This window comes from Pelodiscus sinensis, unplaced genomic scaffold, assembly GCF_049634645.1.
Source record: "Pelodiscus sinensis isolate JC-2024 unplaced genomic scaffold, ASM4963464v1 ctg64, whole genome shotgun sequence".
Classification (NCBI taxonomy): domain Eukaryota; kingdom Metazoa; phylum Chordata; order Testudines; family Trionychidae; genus Pelodiscus; species Pelodiscus sinensis.
Genome location: NW_027466015.1, coordinates 143450 through 162948, shown reverse-complemented (window position 1 = coordinate 162948; position 19499 = coordinate 143450). Strand labels below are relative to the sequence as shown.

Sequence of the window (19499 nt, the reverse complement as noted above, 5' to 3'; positions counted from 1 at the left end):
AGTCTCAGCTGGGTTAGGAGGAGAGAAGGATGTTGAAGAAGGAAAAGGGGGGAGAAGAGCCTGGGTCCCCTTCTTGAGAGGAATAAGGCTGCCTGCTCTTGGTCCTGTGTGAACATCAATTCTAAGCTACGCTGTGTCCCTATGAACCAATAAGCCTTCTGTTCTACCTGCCAGCTGAAAGTCACATCTGGCTGCGGATGGGGGTGCAGGGTCGGGGACTTCCCGATACTCCATGAGAATGGTAGCAGAGGATGGTTGGACTGTATCCTGTGGATGGAACATCCGGCAGTGACTGGGACACAGTAGAAGGAAGGGGGCTTGCAAGAGCCAGGTGCTGGAGGCAGTGAGAAGTGGTTCCAGGAAGCGGAGGGACAGGCAGCTTAACCTGAGTGTGGCCTTGGAGAAGGAGAGTTCCCCAAGACCATGGGAAGTGGCCCCAGGAGACAGAGGGGTCTGTGATCTATCCCCTGTGGGAAAAGGCGCTCAAGGAGGCTGTCACAATGAGGGGGTCTTCCTTGGTATCGTGGGGTGCTGCAGCATCAACCTATGAGTCTGCACCCTGGGGAATGGCAGGGAGATGGCCTACACTCAATTCCTTAAGACAGGCGCTGTGGAATTGTGCAAGGAAAGAGGCCTGCCCATGGGGAAATTGACCAAGGTCCAGCTAATTGTCCAGCTGGAAGAGAATGATCATTCCAGGGGGCTGGATCCTGTCCCGGTTGGGAGCAGCCAGATTGCCCCTAGAAGTGTTTCAGGATCTGAGGCAGGGAGAGACGGCAGGAGACTGCCAGCCAGACGCGGTACCCACCAAGCCACACTAGACCAGCAGCGGTTCGTCCTGGGCGGGGTCCCCCTCAGTGGATCTGCGATGGCTGGAGATTGAGCTCCGGCTAAAGGAGTTGGAGGATTGTAGGGAGGAGCGCCAGGACCAAGAGAGACAGTGCCAGGAACAGGAGAGACAACGGCAGCATGAGCGGGCCACAGCAGAGCTGAGGAGCAGAGAGGCCCCAGCTGCAGTGAATGGGGAGGGGCCCGAGGGGCCTGGGACTACAGAGCACTTTGAGAGGTCTGTGCTGTCCTAGTGTAAGGATGTGGGGGACCTGGATGGATTCCTTAATTCCTTTGAGTGAGCCTGCAAGCTGCATCTGGTCTCCCCACTGACTGGCTCCAGCAGCTCACCCCATTACTGGATCAGAAGGCTGCAGAGGTGCTCGGCCAGCTGGAGGGGCTGCAGCAGGGGGACTATGACCGGGTCAAACAGGCCCTGCTGCACAAGTTTGGGCTGACCCCTGAGGCATACAGGAAAAAGTTCAAGTGTGCGCAGAAAGGCCCTGAGGAGACCTGCATAGACCTGGCCTCCTGCCTGATACAATACTTCTGACAGTGGGTGTGCGGGACTGGGGCCCAGACCACAGAGGACCTGGTTAAGCTTATGGTCCTGGAAACGGTTCTATGAAATGTGCCTGCCCGACCTGAGACTGTGGCTGAAGGACAGGAAGCCGGAGGACCCACACGGACAGGGAAGCTGGCTGATGAGTTCACAGGCAGCCTGCCCAGGTATGAAAGGGAAGCCCAGAGAGACTGGTTCATGGCTGTGCAACTGGGGAAAGCGCCTGTGGAGGGGTCCCAGAGGGGAGGGCCCAACAACCTTCCCCCCAGAGGGCCAGCCAGTACCCAGGGGGACCAGCTGGCCTGAGGGTACCTGCAGGACCTGACCTGCCATTGCTGTGGGCAAAGGGGCCACAAGCAGGCTCAGTGCCTCAAGCGCCAAGACAGGCTCCACAGCCCGAGACTTCCCAGGGTTAACTGGGTAGGGCTGGAGGAGGAGCAGGCTGTCCCCGTGGCAGCAGCTGGCAGGCTGCCCTCAGCTCAGGTAGGGGAGGCCACTCAGGCCAGCTCCTCAGGGAGACTTGATGCTCCAGAGGCAGGTTTTTCCGTGTACTGGTTTGGGGCAAGGCAGCCCCTGTGGAGCGAGTGCCTCCTACCCCTGGAAGTGGATGGCAGGAAGGTGATGGGTTACTGAGATATGGGCGTGGAGGTGACGCTGGCCCATCCTGAGCTAGTGACCCCAGACTGCATGGTGCCTAGTGCCCACCTGACCCTGACGGGCATAGATGGGACCCCGTTCAAGGTGCCTGTGGCCCAAGTGCATCTCAAATGGGGGGCAGAGGGCCCCAAGGAAGTGGGGGTACACCAGCACCTGCCTGCTGGGGTGCTGATGGGCCGGGACCTTGAGGATTGGCTGGAAGGACCCCACAATGCCCTGGTCGTTACCCAGAGCCAGCGAAGGGCCCGAGGCCCTGGCCCTGGGGAGGGCACTCTGCAGGGGGCGCTAGGCCCTATCCCAGCAGACAAGGGACCCCAGGGGGCTGGGCTCAACAGAGCTGGGACCCTGGACCCAGGCAGTGGGGAGGGAACAGGTCCCTGTCCCTTCCCCAGCTGCTGAATTCCAGGGTGAGGTGCCGACAGATCTCTCCTTGGAGAAGCTGAGGGACTGGGTTGGCCTCGATGTAGCTCAGCCCCTGTGGGGAAGCTGCCGGAAGAGGCTCTTGTGGGAGAGGGGATTCCTGTAATGGGAGTGGTCCCCCCGAGAAAGTGGAGTCGAGGGGGGTCCAGCGGCAGCTGGTTTTTCCCCAAAAATACCGCAGGCTGCTGCACCTGGCCCATGACGTCCTGTTCTCAGGACACCTGGGGATCCGGCGCACCCGGCAGAGGCTGCTCCAGAGCTTTTGTGGCTGTGCTGTGGTACTGCTGGTCCTGCGCCACCTGCCAGCAGGTGAAGAATGCCCGAGATAGCAAGAAAGCTACCTTGAGGGTCCTGCCCATCATAGATTGTCTTTTTGCCTGGATTATTTGCAAAAACAAAAGGGAAAACTATGTAGCACTTGAAAGACTAACAAGATGGTTTAATAGGTGATGAGCTTTGGTGGGCCAGACTCACTTCCTCAGATCATATTCTGAAAGAGAATTGGCATGACCATATATACCAAACGAATACAAGGGGAAAAGTGAACACATTATTAAACTGTCAAATTAGATTTAGAACAGAAGGTAGGGACAGGAAGGGAGGGAATAGCTGTTTATAAGTCAATGAATGGCTGATCGGGGGTGATAAGTGGGGAAGCTATCTTTATAATGTGTAAAGTAATTAGCATCTTTGTTAAGGCCCATTAGTAAAGTGTCAAATTTAAGCATGAATGAAAATTCTGAAGTTTCTTTCTGTAATCTGGTGTTAAAGTCTCTTTGAAGTAAGATGCATGTAGTAAGGTCGTTAAGACTATGTCAAGGTATGTTGAAATGCAAACTGACAGGTTTTTCCTTGTGAAGATGTCTGATTTGTGGGCATTAATTATTAATTCTTTGGCAAAGTGTCTGAGAAGTCGGTCCAATATACATAGCAGAAGGACACTGTTGGCACACTATGGCATAAATTATATTTCTGAACGAACAGGAATATGTGTCCTTGATCGTATAACGGACATGGTTAGGTTCAGTGATGGTGTCACCAGAGTAACTGTGGACAAAGTTGGCAACAGGGTTTGTTGCAAGATAAAGTTCCAGGGTTGGTATTGGTGTGGTATGTCCTTTGGTTGTTGGTAAGAATCTTCCTGAGGTTAGATGGTTGTCTATAGGAGAGTATGGGTCTGTCTCCCAGAGTCTCTCGGAGTGTAGTATCCTGTTCCAGTATAGGTTGTAGGTTACTGATAATGCTTTGGAGGGGTTTAAGTTGGGGGCTATAGGTGATGACAAGTGGTGTTCTATTGTTGGTTTTCTTGGGCTTATCTTAAAGTAGATGGTTTCTGGGTATTCGTCTGGCTCTTTCAATTTGTTTTTTTATTTCCCCCGGTGGATAATTGAGATCTACAAATGCTTGGTAGAGATCTCGAAGTTTCTGGTCTCTGTCAGTGGGATTAGAGCAGATGCGGTTGTATCGAAGGGCTTGACTATAGATGATGGATTGTATGGTGTGTCCTGGATGGAAGCTGTAGGCATGTAGGTAAGTGTAGCAGTCAGTGGGTTTTCTGTAGAGAGTGGTATTTAATTTTCCATTAGTGATTTGTACTGTGGTGCCCAGGAAATGGATCTCTCGTGTAGAATGGTCAAGGCTGAGAGTGATGGTGGGGTGTAGGTTGTTAAGGTCTCTGTGGAATGCATCCAGTGTTTCTTGACCATGGGTCCAGATCATAAAGATGTCATTGATGTAGCCTAAGTAGAGGAAGGGTAAAAGGGGACGGGATGTGAGGAAACATTCTTCTAAGTCAGCCATAAAAATGTTAGTGTACTGTGGGGCCATGTGGGTACCCATGGCTGTGCCGCTGATCTGGAGGTATAAGATGTCCTCAGATTGGAATAATTGTGGGTGAGAACAAAGTTACATAGGTCTGCTACCAGACTGGCAGTGGTATCCTCTGGGATAGTGTTTCTAATTGCTTCTAATCCATCTTCATGTGGAATATTAGTGTAGAGAGCTTCTACAACCATGGTGGCAAGGATGGTGTTATCAGGGAGGTTATCGATGTTTTGTAGTTTTCTCAGGAAGTCAGTGGTATCTCGGAGATAGCTGGGAGTGTTGGTTACATAGGGTTTGAGGAGAGAGTCTACATAGCTGGATAATCCAGTAGTGAGTGTGTCAATACCTGAAATGATGGGACGTCCGGGGTGTCCAGGTTTATGGATTTTGAAAAGTAAATAGAACAATCCCGGTTGGGGTTCAGAAGGAGTTTCTGTGTGAATTTGGTCCCGAGTAGAGGTAGGGAGTTCCTTAAGGAGACAGAGTAGTTTCTTTTGGTATTGTGAAGTGGGATCAGATGAGAGAGTTCTGTAAAATGTGGTGTTAGAGAGTTGTCTAGCCGCCTCCTGTTCATAGTCTGACTTATTCATAATGACCACAGCACCCCCTTTGTCAGCCGGTTTGATTATAATGTCGGGGTTGTTTTTGATACTCTGGATAGCATAGCGTTCAGCGCAACTGAGATTGTATGTCACTTGTTGTTGTTTGTGCATAATGTCAGTCTGTGCATTGTTGCGGAAGCATTGTATATAGAAATCCAGATTGTAATTACAACCATCAGGGGGAGTCCACATAGAAATTTTTTTCTTTTGGTGTTGATAGCGGGGGATCTAGTTGGTCAGATTGATGTTCATGGGTAGTTTGGAAGTATTCTTGTAGACGGAGGCAGCGAAAGAAAGTTTCAAGGTCACCACAAAATTGAATCCAGTTCATGGGGGAGGTGGAGCAGAAAGAAACACTAAGATAAAACAGACTCTTCTGCTGGGTTGAGTTTGTAGCTAGAGAGGTTGACAGTATTATCTGGTGGTCTGAGGTAGTTGCTGTTGTAGTATCCAGTGGTGTGGAGTAGTTTAGAAAGTTTATTGTCTTTTCTTTTTTGTAGGGAATAGAAGTGTGTATAGTAGATTTCTTGTCTGGTGTAATAAAAGTCCTGTAAGATGTTAACCAGTATGGATGTTTGTCTTGAGATGAGATTTTCAAGGTTAGAGATGTCATTCTTGATAATCTTCTGTTTCTTGTGTAGAATACTATATCAAGTGGTTCCTTAATTTCTTTAAAGTGCTACATTGTCCTGCATTTTGCTTCAGCTACCCCAGACTAACACGGCTACATCTCTATCACTATTCTTAATTTCTTGGATAGTGTGTGGCACAGTCTCTCACTATAATCAGTACAGTATGTTGATCTTAATGGATTGTTCACGTTCAGTACAATGTCCATCTTTTTGCAGTTGGATAGTAAGATGATGTCTGTCTGGATCTGTGCAGGTTTTTTCATATGGTTGATGGATTTCCATTCCAAATGGCTAAATGTAGTGCCTTGCATGTTGAATAGTAGTAAAGAGATAGCCATATTAGTCTGATCTTGCTAAAACAAAAGGAAAATCTATTTAAAGACTAACAAGATGTTTTAATAGGTGATGAGCTTTCACGGGCCAGACCCACTTTCTCAGATCATATTCTGAAAGAGAATTGGCATGGCCGTATATACCAAAGGAATACAAGGGAAAAAGTGAACACATTATTAAACTGACAAATCAGATTTAGTACAGAAGGTGGAGCGAGGGAGAGGGAGGGAGGGAATAGCTGTTTATAAGTCAATGAATGGCTAATCAGGGGTGATAAGTGGGGAAGCTGTCTTTATAATGTGTAAGGTAATTAGCATCTTTGTTAAGGCCTGTTCGTAAAGTGTCAAATTTAAGCATGAATAAAAGACATTTGCAGACATTCCTTTGGAAAAGGGCCCATTTTTCTTTCAGAATGGCTGCAAAGAAACCAAGAGTTCTTCACTTTTTCTTTTTAGCATTTTTACAATATTTTAACTGCTTATTTCCCTCCAGACTCTGCAGAATTGACTTTTTACTCTTGGGTTTTTTTACCAAAAATAAAAATGTAGACATTACTATTCCAAGTATTGTTTCAAGGATCTAATTTTTAAATGCCCGTACTTAATGTTTTTCCTTTCTCCTGCCACAAGACCTTCAATCTCTTTATCTTATGTCTTCCTGCTTGTCTGGCCTTGATCCTGCTTTCCTTGCTGAATGGCTGTTTGTCTGGGCCTGATCCTGTTTTTCTTGCCCCTTTCCATGGACACAGGCTTTGTTCCATTACCAATTTAGCAAGGAGTGTGGGCTCCTCAGCTAGCCCTCGCATCTCCTGGTTCCTTTTCTTGAGTAAATCCAAATTTTGATTTCTTCAATAGGCTAATTTTTTTTAAATGCCTCATCACAGGTTTCTCATGACAACCAGACTTTGGCAGTATTTCTTATTGTGGTTAAGGGTTTTATTTTCAAGGTCTGCATGGTATAAATATCAGCTAAGGCATTATCAGCCTACACTTTTGCAGTATTTGTTCCAAAGATATACTTTACTTTTTCTCCTTTTCATGGGGGGTTTATGAATCTTTGCACCACTGTGCCCAGCAATCTTTACTCTTATTTGTCTTGTACCTTTAGGACCCACCACAAGGTAGAACGGAGATGCTAAGCTTTGTTCATTTTTTTGGGCTCGACCATACTACAACAGAAGCAATATCACCTTAAAATTATTTCCCCAGGAAGTGGGTTGGAGAATGGAATACTAAACCCTTCTCTTAAATTTGGCCTTGCCTACAACCGATGGTGTATATACCTTTAAGACAATTCCTCTTTTCCTGGAGCAAGAAAACTAATTAACCTCCCTTCTTTTTAGTGCTAGCAACTCTAGGACGGAGGAATGAGAAATCTAGTTTTCCTCCACTCTTTACCTAGTCTTCTACCACATGGGGTGTTCGCACCTTAATGGTCAATTACTTCAATATCCCAAAAACATTTCTGTGGTATAAAAACTTACCACTGCAGTCAAACTCTTCTGCAGTATAGTCTCCTTTTACCACTTTTCTTTTGTTTCTCAACAAACAACAGCATATGCTACCCTCTCTCACAATTCTCCACCAATAATGTTATGCTTATGAGAAGCACATGGTATCTTTTTCATGGGAAAAGACAATACACTGCATTTATTGAGAATACAGTATAAAAGCAGTTAGCCTATGCTTTATAAAGGCAAGCCCATGCACACACAGATGTCCTGCAGATGGTGAATAGTTACCAGTCTGTCATGGCCAGGCAAGGCTGACTGAGTGAGGAATCGGGGTTCCTCTGAGGCTTGGGTTGCAGGACTGAACCCAGAGTTCTAATGGCCAGATCTCCCCTTCTTATACATCAGAGGGGTAGCCGAGTTAGTCTGTAACAGGATGTCAAGGCTTAATCCCCACTCTGGCATGATGAATGCAGAAGTGGGGGCCCGCAAAAAATACCCCAAAACCTTATCTCCAGGCTTTGGTATAAAACTTCCCCCCAAAATCTTAAAAACCTAGATTTTGGGGATAAAAATCCCCTGCCACCACCCAAGTAATGATAAGGAAACTAAGGAAGAGATCACTTGGGAAATATCAGCCCTAAAGTAAAACCAGGACACACAAAAATTAACCAATACCAGGTTAATAAAAAAGAAAGAGAGAGAACTTTTATTATCACCACAATACTCCTGTTACAAGCATAATGTCTAGATGGAAAAGTCACCAATTAATAAACTCATGGGATACGTCTAGACTACAAGCCTCTTTTGAAAGAGGTTTTCCTCTTTCGAAAGAGAGCGTGTAGACTACGAGCAGATTTTTCGAAAAAGCGAGCCGCTTTTTCAAAAGAGAGTCTAGACACTCTCTTTCAAAAAAGCACAGTTTGCATTCAATAGCGCCTTTTTTTGAAGGGTACTTTCGAAAAAAGGCGTTATTCCTCGTAGAACGAGGTTTACCATGATTGGAAAAAACTGCTGCATTCTTTCGATTTACTTTCGAAAGAACGTGGCTGCAGTCTAGACACAGCTACTTTTTTCGAAAAAACCCTGTAGTCTAGGCACACCCATGGGGAATTCCGCCATGGGCCAAAATTTAGTTACAAAGGAGAGAAAAAAAACATTTTTAAATGCGCAGACATCAGATTCCCATTCCCAAACCATAAATCAATAAAACCTGACAGATCTATCTAAACTTTACCCTACTTACAGATAGTGGAGAGTCTTTTCTTGGAGAGAGATATTTTGTCTGTCTCCCTCAGTATCTAGAGAGAGAACTCCAAAAACCCAAAAATTCCTTTGTCCCAGTTTGAAATCCCTATCTGCATTTTTATTGGCAGACTGCTACCTGTCTTAGGTATAGTTAACCCCTTAATCCCTAGGTTGCTGGCCATCCCTCATGATCATGACACAGAGCCGAATAAAGGAGAATAATGACATCTCTAGATCTGCTGGCAATGCTCCTCTTAATGCAACCTAATATGCCATTAGCCTTCTTGGCTACAAGGGCACACTGTTGACTCATACCCAGCTTCTCATCCACTGTAACCACCAGGTCCTTTTCTGCAGAACTACTACTTAGCTGGTTGGTCCCCAGCCTGTAACAATGCTTGGCATTCTTCCGTCCCAAGTGCAGGACTCTGCACTTGTCCTTGTTGAACCTCATCAGATTTCTTGTGGCCCAATCCTCCAATTTGTCTAAGTCACTCTGGACCCTATCTCTGCCCTCAAGCGTATCTACCTCTCCCCCTAGCTTAGTGTCATCTGCAAACTTGCTGAGGGTGCAATCCATCCCCTCATCCAGGTCATTAATAAAGATATTGAACAAAACCGGTCCTAGAACGGAACCTTGGGGCACTCCGCTAGAAACCGACCGCCATCCTGACATTGAGCTGTTGATCACTACCTGCTGGGCCCGGCCTGCTAGCCAGCTTTCTATTCATCTTACCATCCATTTATCCAATCCACATTCCCTTAACTTGCTGGCAAGAATATTATGGGAGACCGTATCAAAGGCCTTGCTAAAGTCAAGGTATATCACATCCACTGACTTTCCCACATCCACAGAGCCAGTTACCTCATCATAGAAGCTAATCAGATTGGTCAGGCATGACTTTCTCTTTGTGAATCCATGCTGACTATTCCTAATCACTTTCCTCTCTTCCAAGTGCCTCAAAATGGATTCCTTAAGGATACCTTCCATGATTTTTCCAAAATATAGGAGTATGTAGCACTTTAAAGACTAACAAGATGGTTTATTAGATGATGAGCTTTCGTGGTCCAGACCCACTTCCTCAGATCAAATAGTGGAAGAAAATAGTCACAACCATATATACCAAAGGATACAATTAAAAAAATGAACACATATGAAAAGGACAAATCAAATTTCAGAACAGAAGGGGGATGCGGGGAAGGGGAGAAGGTAAATGTCTGTGAGTTAATGGTATTAGAGGTGATAATGGGTAAGGTAGTTGGGGTCTTTGTTAAGACCCCGGCGTAAAGTGTCGAATTTTAGCATGAATAAGAGTTCAGAGGATTCCCTTTCAAGTGCAGATTTGAAAGTCTTCTGAAGTAAGATGCATGTGATTAGGTCATTGAGACAGTGTCCTTTCTGGTTGAAATGGCAAGAAACTGTTTTTTCTTTGTGATCCTGTCTAATGTCTGTTTTGTGGGCATTGATTCTTTGGCGAAGTGTCTGAGATGTTTGTCCAATGTACAAAGCAGACGGACACTTTCGGCACACGATAGCATAAATTATATTTCTGGATGCACAGGAATGTGTGTTCTTGATCTTATAACTCACTTGGTTAGGTCCAATAATGGTGTCAGCAGGGTGAATATGTGCCTGACCCATGACAGATCCCTGCAAGCTCCCACTCACTATACCAGTGGTCACCAACCAGTAGATCTTGGAGCCTCTGACAGGTGATCCTGACTGGTTTGGCCAAGATGCTAGCAGGCACAGCACTTCAGCTGCCCCCTGTCCCAGGAGCCTCCTGTTTGCTGTGTAGAGCAGGGAAGGGAGAGGAGAGGGCTCTGATATCAGGGTACTCTCCTCCCACCCTGTATTCTATCATCACAGAATGAGGAGGGCACACGGCTTGGGATGGAGGGAATTTGCTGGCTGCTTTTGAGAGTGGTGCAGGGCCAGGGCAGGGATGAGAGCCTACCTTAGCCCCGCTGTACCACCACCCAGGAGCCACCTGAGGTAAGCAATGTCCAGCTGGAGCCAGAATCCCAAACCCCTGCCCCAGTCATGAACCCCCTTCCTGTACCCCAAGCCCCAGCCCCAACTCCCTTACAAAACCTATACCCTGAACCCTTTCCTGCACCCCAACTCCCTGCCCCAGGCTCAGCTCAGAGCCCCTCTCACACTCCAAATCCCTTAGCCCAAGACCAGAGCCTGTGTTCCGACCCAGTGTAAGGGAGGGAGGATGGGAGCAAGAGGGAGGACGGAGTGAGCAGAGGTAGGGCTTCAGAGGAGGTGCACAAAGGAGGTGGGGCAAAGGTATCTGGGTCTGACGTAGATCCTGGATTGCACTTAAATTTGAAAAGCAACCTTGTGCTTAAAAAGGTTGGGGACCACTGTTCTAAGCCCTTCCACTGATAACTATACTTTCAGTGCAGTTTTTCAAACAACTCTGTAGCTATCTATCTAGAAGGCTTGTCTAGGCCTTACTTCCCTAGTTTGCTTCGTAGGTCATGCGAGATTGTATCTGAAGCGGAGGACTGGAAGGAGGTTTCATCTTTTGAGGGCTAGAATTAGGGATGTAAACAAATCATTAGGCTGAAAAAAGAAAATTTGTGCTAAATTAGCAAAATAAATAGATCAGGAGGGTAAAATGTAAGATATTACATTTTAATATAAGATATTTGAATCTCTTCATCGGTTCCTTAGGTATTCCAGAACAGGGATGCCAACATGTAGTCAGGTACATGATGAACTGATAAGCCAAGGCTTATTGGTTAATCTTACACACTACACAGATTTCTTCCCACCCTTACTACCTCTGTTTCAAAGGTAGCAGTGCAGAGCCAGTCTCTGCGGGGAGCTGGTTTTTAAACTGGACCAGCTCCCATCTGCCATACCGCACTGCTGCCTCTGATACAGCAGCTTCAAAAAGACTCACCAAACTAAGTGATTGGGCAACAGAATGGCAAATGAAATATAATGTTGATAAATGTAAAGTAATGCACATTGAAAAAAATCCCAACTATACGTACAATATGATGGGGACTAATTTAGCTACAACTATTCAAGAGAGATCGTGGAGACATTGTGGATAGTTCTCTGAATATATCCACTCAGTGTGCAGCGGCAGTCAAAACAACAAATAGAATGTTAGGAATCATTAAAAAAGGGATAGAGAATAAGACACAAAATATCTTATTGCCTCTGTGTAAAACCATGGTACACCCACATCCTGAATACTGTGTACAGATATGGTCACCTCATCTCAAAAAAGATGTACTGGCTTTGGAAAAGGTTCCGAAAAGGACAAGAAAAATGTAGGGGTTTGGAACAGGTGCTATATGAAGAGAGACTAAAAAGACTTGAACTTTTCAGCTTAGCTAAGAGGAAACTAAGGGGGGGTATGATCAAGGTCTATAAAATCATGATGGCTGTGTCTAGACTGCATCCCTTTTCTATAAAAGGGATGCAAATTAGACACATCGCAATTGCAAATGAAGTGGGGATTTAAATCCCCCCCACTTCATTTGTATAAACATGGCTGCCGCTTTTTTCCAGCTCGGAGCTTTGCCGGAAAAAAGCGCCAGTCTAGATGGGGATCTTTTGGAAAATAAAGCCTTTTCCGAAAGATCCCTTATTCCTTTTTTAAAGGCCCCCCGCTACAAAAAGGATGTGGATCCACTGGAGAGGGTCCAGCGGAGAGCAACCAAAATGATTAGGGAGCTGGAGCATATGACCTATGTGGAGAGGCTGAGGGAGTTGGGTCTGTTTAGTCTGCAGAAGCAAAGAGTGAGGGGGGATTAGCAGCCTTCAACTTCCTGAAGGGAGGTTCCAAAGAGGCTGGAGAAAGACTGTTCTCAGTAGTGACAGATGGCAGAACAAGGAGCAATGGTCTCAAGTTGAGGTGTGAGAGAGCCAGGTTGGACATTAGGAAAAACTATTTCACTAGGAGGGTGGTGAAGCACTGGAACGGGTTACCTAGGGAAGTAGTGGAGTCTCCATCCCTAGAGGTGTTTAAGTCTCACCTTGACAAAGCCCTCGCTAGGTTGATTTAGTTGGGATTGATCCTGCCTAGAGCAGGGAGCTGGACTTGATGACCTTCTGAGATCTCTTCCAGCTCTATGGTTCTATGATTCTAGGATGAAATATATGAGACACAAATACAAAGTACTTCCCTTGGGAAGGAGCAATCAACTGCACACACAAAATGAGAAATGACTGGCTATGAGAGTCCTGCAGAAAAGGATCTGGGGATTATAGTTAAGGCTGTGAGTCTGCCATGGAAGTCTGGAATGCAGGGACTTTCTGGCACCTCTGACTTATGCAGCAGCAGTGCAGCTGAGCCCTAGGGTGACTGTACCTGCTGCTGCTTAGGTGGCAGTTTGACCTGAAGGATGCTGGAGCAGCAGAAGTCCAAACCAGCCACTGGGTACTGGGCAGTTCCCCTCACTCCAGAAGCAGCTGTGGGACCCCAGGCAGCCCCCCTCTCCCTCCCAAGCAACTGGACCTTCCCAGGTAGTCCCACCTCCTTCCAGAGCAGCTGCGCACCCCAGATAGCCACCCTTCCCCTGGGCTGACCCCCCCTCCAAACAGCATTGGTATACTGGGGTGTCCCCCTCCCCTGGAGCAGCAGCACTCTGGAGACCTCAAGAGCACCCAAGATGTAGTTAGGAGTATTTATAGTACAAGTTATGAACAGGTTATTGAGCCATGACTTTTTCTTTATTGCCTTTGACCTGTCTGTGATCATTACTAAAAAATACTCGTGACTAAAATGTAACTTTAGGTAGGGTGGATCACAAATTAAATATGAATCAACAATGTAATACTGCTGCAAAGAAAGCAAACCTCATGCTGGTATGTAGAAACAGTGGCTGTGTCTACACTGGCCAGTTTTTCTGGAAAATCAGCCACTTTTCCGGAAAAACTTGCCAGCTGTCTACACTGGCCGCTTGAATTTCTGCAAGAGCACCAACTTCCTTCTGTAAGAAATCAGTGCTTTTTGCAGAAATACTATGCTGCTCCTGTTCGGGCAAAAGTCCCTTTTGCACAAAAGTTTTGCGCAAAAGGGCCAGTGTAGACAGCTGAGATTTGTTTTCTGCAAAAAAGCCCTGATCATGAAAATGGCGATCGGGGCTTTTTTGCGCAAAAGTGCGTCTAGATTGGCACGGACGCTTTTCCGCAAAAAGTGCTTTTGCAGAAAAGCGTCCATGCCAATCTAGACGCTCTGTTCAGAAAATGCTTTTAACGGAAAGCTTTTCCATTAAAAGCATTTCTGGAAAATCATGCCAGTCTAGACGTAGCCAGGGTGTTTTAAAATAGAGATGTGATTCTTCCCCTTTGACTAGTACTGATAAAGCCTCAGCTGGAGAATTGTATCCAGTTTGGGGTGCCACAGTTTAAGTAAGATGTGTACAAAATGGAAAGAGTCCACAGGAGAGCAACACAAATGACTAAAGGTCTAGACTATGTGACCTCCGAAAAAAATGTATTTGATAGACTGAGGGGAAACTGTACAACATCTTCAAGTCCATAAAAGGGTGCTACAAAGAGGAGAGTGATAAATTATTCTCTTTATTCACTAAGGCCAAGAAAAGTAGCAATGTGTTTAAACTGAAGCAAGGGAGATTTAGGTCAGACATTAGGAACATTTTTCTAACTGAATAACTGGCTGGCCTGGGCTGTGGAGCTATAACATTTTAATGTAGGCATTTGGGTTTGGGCTGGAGACCAGGCACTGGGAGTCAGCCTGAGCCTCAGCATATTCACTGCACTTTTCTAGCCTCCCAGCTGAGTCCTATGAGCCTGAATCAGCAGAAACAGGCTAGTCACAGGGGCAGTGTGGACACACCTGCTAAGCACTGGAACAAATTACCCAGGGAGGTTGTAGACTCTCAAGTACTGGAGCTATGTCTACACTGACGGGTTCTTACACAAGAACTCTTGCACAAGAACACATCCACACAGCCATGTGCTTTTGCGCAAGAGCATCCATGGCAGTGTGGACGCTCTCTTGCGCAAGAAACCCAAGCCGCATGTCCACACTGTGGAAGAGGGCATACACTTGTTAGAAAAGAGCGTAGCTCTTGTGCAAGAAGCTATCTCTTCCCACTCTTTACTGTAAATCTTCTTGCGCAAGAGCGGGTAGGCTGTGTGGATGCTCTGTGGGTTTTTCCACAAGAACCCACCAGTGTAGACATAGCCTGGAAGTTTTAAAGAACCTGGAGGATGAAAGGGTGATCACTAGCAACCAGCATGGATTTATTAAGAACAACTCATGACAAACCATCTCGATTTCCTCAGTTCTCTGAGGGAGTCACAGGCTGCTTTTCTGAAGTCCAGGGTGTGTATTTTGCTGCTCTCCTTTCTTCCTTTCGTCAGGATCCTGAAATCTAGCATCTCATGATCACTGCTGCCCAGGTTGCCACCCACCTCTACTTCCCCTGTTCGTTCCTCCCTGTTTGTGAGCAGCAGGTCAAGCTGTGCACGGCCCCTGGTTGGTTTCTTTAGCACTTGTAACGAGAAGTTATCCCCAACATTCTCCAAAAACTTCCAGGATTGTCAATGTACTGCCGTATTTGTCTCCCAACAGATGTCAGGGTGACTGAAGTCCCCTATGAGAACCAGGACCTGAGATCTGGAAACTTCTCTCAGTTGTCTGAAGAAAGCCTCATCTACCTGATTGGGTGGTCTATAGCAGATGCCAGCCACAACACCCCTGTTCAGGGCCGGCTCTATGGAGCGCGGGGCCTGGTTCCGGGGGCAGGGCCTCATATGCATGGGGCCCTGGGTAGCACGGCGCATGCGGCACACGCCAGAGCCGCACAACGCATGCGCTGTGCATCCTAGATGTCACAACACATGCGCAGTGCGCCCAGGACGTCACGATGCATGCGACATGCTCCTGGCGCACTGAGCATGCGCTGTTCCCCTGGGCACGGGGCCCCACGCCGGGGAATCAGCTGAATTGGGCTAAGGCCGGCCCTGCCCCTCTTGCTCCCACCTCTAAACTTAACCCAAAGACTCTCAACAGGCTTTTCTCCCTCTATATACTGGAGCTCCAAGCAATCCTACTGCTCTTACATACAGTGTAACTCCTCCTCCTTTTCTCCTGAACAGTCTATACCCTTCCATGACAGTGCTCCAGTCATGTGAGTCACCCACCAAGTCTCTGTTATTCCAATCAAATCCTAGTTCTTTGACTATGCCAGGGCTTCTAATTCTTCCTGTTTGTTTTCCAGGTTTCTTGCATTGCTGTACAAACACCTTAGATAACTAGTTGATTTCCCTATCTTCTCCATTCCAAAGCAGGGGTCCTGCTTTGTTGCTCCTTCCTCTTGGGTGTTTCTTCCAGGTATCCCACTTAGATCACCATCCCCTGACAAACCTAGTTAAAAGCCCTCCTCACTAGGTTTGCAAACCTGCCCCTGAAGATGCTCTTTCCTCTTGCATCTTGGCAGGGGTAGGACTAGCTGACCATCATGGTCCTTTATAACCCAATGGTTTTCTGAGTCTTTGATGGAACTGAGCCATAGATTGGTTAAGGCCAACATTTACAAAAATGTTGATGCACTCTTTTTGATGCATCAATACTTAGGTGCCCAGTTTGACACCTAACGCCTGATTTGTTGGAGTACTCTTTTATAGTGCAGCAGCAGTTCAAAGCAACTGTACAGCACTGACTAATTCATCCTTACCTTTATTAGTTACATGGAATTACTATCCCAAATCTGCAAAGAGGAAAACAAGTGATTTGGCAAAATTAACTCCTAGTTTTGTTTCCTCCGTGAGACAAGTTGGCTAGCGCAATGTCTAAGTGAGCGTGAGAGACTGGTTTAGATGACAGCTCTATAACCGACGTTATTGCCAGCCTGAGTCTCGTGGTGCCCGTTTGGGGGAGCGCTCAACTATTGCAATGCTGTCCATATTTCCTAGGCAGGCCCTGGCGGAAGGATCCGTCTCCCGGGAGGGCCTTGGGGCACCGGGAGAGATGCTGGAGAACCCCAGCAGGACTCGCCCCTCCCCTCCCGCGACGCCGCTCTCCCGGGCCCGGCTCCCCTTGGCTCCGGAGCCGCCCGCCGCCTTCACACGTGAGGGATCACAGCAGCCGGGGCCAAGCTGGCGCGGACGGGCCCGGCCCGGCTCCCCCTGGGCGCTGCCCGCGGACCAGCCCCTTCCCGGCTCCTCCCGCCGCGCTGGGGCTCGGCCACGTCTGAAAGCGGCTCATTGTCTGCGAGTCCCGCTCGGCGGCTGCTCCAGCGGGGGACGCGCGGCAGGTACCGGCGGGGCCGGGCCGGGGGCGCTGCGCGGGAAGCTCGCCGCCCGCTCCCTCCCTGCGAACCCTGGGCTCGCCCCGCGCCGCCTCCATCTCCCTGGCGAGGGTGGCGCGGACCCCGGGGGCGGAGGGCAGCGGGGACCGGCGGGAGGCGCAGCGTGGGTCCCTGCTTGCCCGCGGGCAGCCGGGTTGTGGGGCCCGGGATGGTGGCGAGAAGGCGCTGAGGCAACGTGGGTGCTGGACCCACGGGGCGAGCCCGGCTCTCGGGGCTTTGCAGCAACGTGCTGGCCTCGAGCCGGGACACCGAGCCCGGCCCGGCTTGTGCTCAGGGGCCGCCGCAGCAAGCTGGTCGGAGGCTCCTGCCGGGGCTGAGCATGAGTTCTAGGGGCCCTGGCAAGAAGCTGCCCCACTGACTGGGAAGAGATGGGGGCTCTGGGCCCATCTACCCAGCCCGTAGCAAGCCACCGTGTGGTAGCAATGGGCAGTGCGGGCGGGTGAGTGCTCGATGGCAGCAAGACTGTGGAAGCCACGGGGCCCCCTGGGGGTGGGGTAGTTCTGCCCACTGCACCCCTACACCTAGAATGCGGGGGGGTGCAAGTGACCTGTAGCCGCACCGTGAGTGGCTGGCGAGCGCACGGCTCTCTCAGTACTGGGTGCAATCAGCATGCACCTCACTCCTGCCCTGGCTTCATATGTGTGTCACTTCAGTCATAACGGTAGGGAAAAAGTGAACGAAAACCAAAGGGATCTGGTAACCCTGCACGCTGGGGCACGGTAACAAAATGTTTTGTGGGCCACACACAGTGGCCCTCGGTTGCCCATCCTGGGGGTGTAGTAACACTTGCTGAAATCGGGACTGGCACAGGCAGGCACTCTAAAGCCGAGTGACAGTCACTCTTGTCTGCTTTCTGTCACTGTTGCTAGTCACAGTCTGTCTCGAACCCTGACCCCAGGCAAAGCAATGAATTCCTCAAACTCCTGCCATACCCGGGAGTCAGCATGATGCAGTTCAGTAGTCCCTGAGCATGGATAGCACATGAGTCCCCCTTTCAGGGAAGCTAGCCATGTGGCCCCACCCCTACCAATCGCCCATCCTCCAGAGCCCTGAGTATGCCTCTCCTGCAGTTGGTGGAGCTCTGGTCACGGGGGCTGGCCCAAGCCCCTCTGCACCCTGCTTGGGAGCCATGCCCCCCAGTTTGGGAACCTCTGGTCTAGTTGTAGCACTGGATTGAAACTCAGGAGACCTGCCTTCATTCCTGTTTTGCTCCTGATTTGTGGAAGCATTGGTGAGTGGCTTCATCTCTCTGTCCCTGTTTTCCCTCCCACCTTGCGTCTATGAAATACTTTCTATAGACTGTAAAACCTTCAGGGTAGGAATCTGTATAGTGATTGATACTACCACATATTTGTATAGTGACTGGTAAAGCCAAGAGTGGAACCTGTAAATATTGCCAGCCAATAGCAGATGTTGGGGACCTATAAGTGAGCTTCTCATTGGAGCAGAAATCAATGATATGGACTTGTATATTCATAGTGTACAGGAAACCCTTACCATTTGTGGGGAATGTGTTCCCGCGTCCACCACAAATGACAAAATTTGTGAATACTGGGAGCTCTGGCTCCTGGCCCCTGTGGTGGCGCCTCACTCCACTGTGAGGCCAGAGTGTACAGGGAGCTCACTGCAGCTGCCAGGAGCCATGGGGAAGGGAATTCACTATGGATATGTCTACACAGCACAGTTATTTCGAAATAACTTTCCTAGCATCTACACAAGCCAACTGCTATTTCGAAATTAATTCGAAATAGCAGAGGGCTTATTTCGAAATTGATAAACCTCATTCGACGACGAATAGCGCCAATTTTGAAATTACTGTTTTGAAATAAGCGCTGTGTTGACACTTATTTCGAAATAGGAGGCCTCCAGCCCTTCCCATGGTGCCCTGCTGGCCGCCCTGACCACAAGGTAACTTCTGACCTAATGCCCTGCCAGAACCAGTTCCAGCCGGCCTTAAATGTTCAAAATGCATTTTGTGTGTAGAGGCGTTATTTCAAAATAAGATATTTCGAAATAACACTGTAGTGTAGACATATCCTATGACCCCTGGGCAGCTGTGAGGAACTCTACACCTGCCGGGTACCACAGGGAACACCCTGGCTCCTGGAAGCTGCGGTGAGTTCCCCATGGTTCAGGGTCACTGCAGGGACAGGAGCCACATCTGCCACAGCCCCCCTCCAAGCCAGGACAGGAGACCTGCAAATACACGGAACCATGGATAGTGACTGGGAAGGTATCTTGTAACTCATTTTATCTATGCTATGTGTACCTGTCTTCGAGCACAGTGTTCACATATGGCATGCCTGAAAATCCTTCTTTCAGAAATGCAATCACAAACTTTAATGCCTGGTTCCCAGGAAACAATTCTACCCCATCTTCTCCCCCCCCCCCCCCAAAAGACCTCTTGATGCAGAGGCGTAGCAAGGGGAGTGTGTGGGGGGGGCAATTGCCCCCGGGCGCCACGCTGGGGGGGCCAGATTGGTGTGGGACCGAGCGCACCGAGCACACGCTGCTCTTGAGCTGCCAGCTAAGTGCTGCTGCATCTGCCAGCACCGCTCTCTCCAAAGTGCAAGCCAAAGCAGCCAGCTGGGGGGGAGGAGCAGTGCTCTGAAGAAAGGTACGTTCCTCCGTAC

At 48.4% G+C, this 19499-nt stretch overlaps 1 protein-coding gene across 10 annotated transcripts in view; it reads left to right on the top strand.

Moving 5' to 3' along the window:
• LOC102448959 (carbohydrate sulfotransferase 5) overlaps positions 1–19499 on the top strand; it is an 87678-nt gene that overhangs the window by 38201 nt on the left and 29978 nt on the right. Inside the window, exons 1-2 of one of the 10 annotated variants that reach the window (XM_075918241.1) lie at positions 16476–16812; positions 17937–18097. The exons of 7 other annotated variants lie outside the window; for them this stretch is intronic. The gene's annotated coding sequence lies outside the window, so the exon portion shown is untranslated. Of the gene's footprint in view, positions 1–16475; positions 16813–16884; positions 18098–19499 lie in introns of those variants that run through there. 2 more of the 10 variants (XM_075918239.1, XM_075918240.1) reach the window with 2 other exon arrangements.